We start from the raw sequence: 3,136 nt of genomic DNA, 5'->3' as shown, positions 1-3,136 counted from the left end.
ATCAAGAATAGTATTATTTTGAATAGTAATTATTTTGTGTGAGCTGTTGCTGTGCCCCTGCTAAACTATCCTGCAATAAATATCTAATCTGCATTTAAAGTAAATTTCTCAGAAGATTCATTTTACCTAGTAGTAAATGTTCCTCATGGCCGTAAAAGGTTAAATCTATTGTATGTTAGACAACCGAGTTCTGAATGGTTATCCTAGTTCCCAGTCCACTTAACAACCCCTTACAGTTTTAGAGATCCTAGCCGTTAAAATCTAAACCTGGCAATTTACCAAGAGCCCAGATCCATAGGAGGAAAGCTGCCATAACTGACGCGACTGGTAGAAGCTCCCGGCCAGGGGGCCCCTCGGCCGAGTGCATGTTACCAGAGGAAGCAGGGTAGATGTCAGGACTAACGGTAGTGAGCAGAGCCAGGCAAGTTTCCTCAGAAGCACCAGCTTGCCAATCTGTTAATAGAGAGCTGAGTAATTAGTTAGCCCCGTATCGGGCCCGTGAACCCCCGGATCTAACAGTACCTACTGCTGAACAGCATACCATCGGCAACTTTTCGATCTCGGTGTCACTCCCTGTATCACAGTCTAGCTTGTTAACAAGTCTTATACACGTTTATAGTTAATTTGAACTGCATTAACTCACACATGAATGAAAACAATAAAGAGAGAACACCTTGAAAGAGCACTTGATTGCAGCGTCTGGCTGGTATCCTCAATCTCTGATGACGAATGACTGTAAAACAAACAAAATAAAAACTTTAGAAACACAATGTTCTGAATTTCTGGAAAGTTCTATGACATCCAGGATAAACACACTTAAAAGAAGCGTTAGTTGTGCAACTGTGGGTGCGCATGTGCCTCACATATGTTAACATATCAGTGCAAGTCTTTGTAAAACCACTTACAAAGACAATTAGACCGTTAGTCCATTGTGGACCACAATGGACTAACGTTCAACACTAAAATGAGTTTGATCTGGTTTTAATGTTGCTCCTGGGGTAACACACACGTAACGTTACTGTTAGCGTTACCTCAATTTCTGGTCCTCACTCCATTTTGATAATCTACAGTCGATTCAATAACAGCACAAATAAACACAAGTTAGGTTACTAATGTTACATCTTAACACTGTCAGTGGTGATTAACTTTATTTGTGTTACCTTAACTTGCTGTGCTGTTAGTTAGCTAACCTTTCTAAGGCTTATTTAGCTCGAGCTAGCTAACATTACAGAGCTAGCTCCGCCAATATTAGCAACCTAATGTAATGATACAGACCAAGTGAAACATTATCTGAGATGTTAACAGTTCAATAATCATAAAGACAAAACAATAATGGAGACTTTGAATTTCGGGTGATAAGCGTAAGCTCCTCCTTGGATCTCCACATAGCTGTTGCTCATAAGGATGAACTGAAGCTGTTATGTCCAAAGTCACATTCAGGAGCAGTCGGTCACGTCTTGTCACTCAAAAATGACTTGTAGGCAATGAACAGTTTGAATAATAAAAAATATTCTATCGTCATTACAGATACAGTAAGTTACAACCTTGTATAAAGAAGCGTATTTCCACCACTTCACAGAAAATACAGTATTTTGCTACAGTGGTCTGCTGTTATGGTTAATTGAGGGTATTGCCTGTTAATTTACATGTGAGGGATGAACATTTAACTGTATGGTACAGTTATTATGAAACACTGTAAGATACCGTTTTAAATCCACAAAAATATACAGCAATTTAGTGTGTATGTTGAATACAATTTTTTTGTAAATCAATTTTATTATTATTATTATTATTATTAACCTATATTTTGACAAAATCCATTGAGACCGAGGTCTCATTTTCAAAAGTTTTAGTCATATAACAACACAGATAAAAGAAAATAAATAAAAACAAGAAAGGCAGTAAAACAACATCCATGAATAAAACATCAAATATACATTTTCACATGTCAATCATCATATACAATATGGTTAAAGTCATTCATGGAGTTGAACAAGTTGTGGCTGGTGAACCAAAATCCTTTTTTTGGCCTGAACTAGTCCTTCAAGGACCCATTTGCGCTGCTTAGCCATGTGCCTTTTTCTTGCAAGCATTTCTGCCTCTACCTCCTGCTTCCTTATTATGTTTTGATGCTTTTAATGGTTTTATGTGAAGCACTTTGAATTGCCTTGTTTTTGAAATGTGCTATACAAATAAACTTGCCTTGCCTTGCCTTCCTTTTCTCTGCAGCAGTAGGTGTTGCGGGCTGACACTCAAGCTCCATCCTCCTCTATCTGGCTATGCGCAACTTACTCTGTCTCTGGGCCTTGTCCCTTGTTCCTGCTGTACTGATGTTGCTACAGAGCTTCCTGGCGACTGCCCCGTACTTAACATCTTCTCTGCTAAACATCTCTACAGCACTCTGCTGTCTGGACTGCAAAGTGTACTTTACCGTCTGGATGGCAGAGAACGTAGAAATGTTCATGCTTGTTGATCTTGGGTCAATGATGTCCCCCATCAGGTTGAACGACAACTCCACCAAGGGACCATGAAAGATAAAAAAGGCAGATTTCACAGCTTGGCACAGGCCTGGATATTTCCCAGAAGAAAACACAGAGGACCACCATTTCACCACATCTTCTCCCTCTTTAAAAGTGGGCAGGGTTTGGTCCACGTTGTACTGCAGAATCTCCTGGTGTGTGTCGGCAGCAGGTGTGACATCATGTGAGTCAAGGTTATTATAGTTTTGCATTTTTCACTAATTTTTATTTTTATTTCGTTTTGACTTTTTGTTTTCAATTTCAGTTTAGTTTTAATTCGTTTTTAAAGCGGGTCTGCTTGTTTAGTTTTTATTTTTTGAAAATGCTTAGTTTGAGTTTAGTTTTTATTAGTTTTACCGTGGAATGCAACAGACCGGGGGGGGGGGGGGGGGGGCAGTCAGGGAAGCTTCAAAATGAATAGTAGATACAAGCTTTAATAAATAATAAGTAATAAAAACTCAACAAAACATACCATTTTAAAAAATGTATTCACGTAGGACAGATGAACAGCCATCCACAAAAGACAACTATGAAAGATGTGTCAGTCAGTGTGTTTGTGTCATTAACCAGAAAAATTCCACTGGACACAACAATATCAACAGCAGAACATATGTAGA

The 3,136-nt window shown here is 38.8% G+C and overlaps 1 long non-coding RNA gene across 1 annotated transcript; it reads right to left on the bottom strand.

The window, feature by feature from the left end:
- Positions 1–299: 299 nt before the first annotated feature.
- Positions 300–2,523, bottom strand: LOC137870359 (uncharacterized). Its single transcript, XR_011102698.1, has 3 exons — positions 2,432–2,523; positions 674–733; positions 300–453 (listed from the first exon to the last, which is right to left on the bottom strand). It is a non-coding gene; the product is annotated as an uncharacterized lncRNA (long non-coding RNA).
- Positions 2,524–3,136: the final 613 nt, after the last annotated feature.

Source organism: Cebidichthys violaceus, unplaced genomic scaffold (assembly GCF_023349555.1).
Source record: "Cebidichthys violaceus isolate CVI_PGR_0920_01 unplaced genomic scaffold, fCebVio1.0.p SCAF_13, whole genome shotgun sequence".
Classification (NCBI taxonomy): domain Eukaryota; kingdom Metazoa; phylum Chordata; class Actinopteri; order Perciformes; family Stichaeidae; genus Cebidichthys; species Cebidichthys violaceus.
Note: the sequence above shows the minus strand (reverse complement) of the source record. Positions and strands in the feature narration are given on the sequence as shown.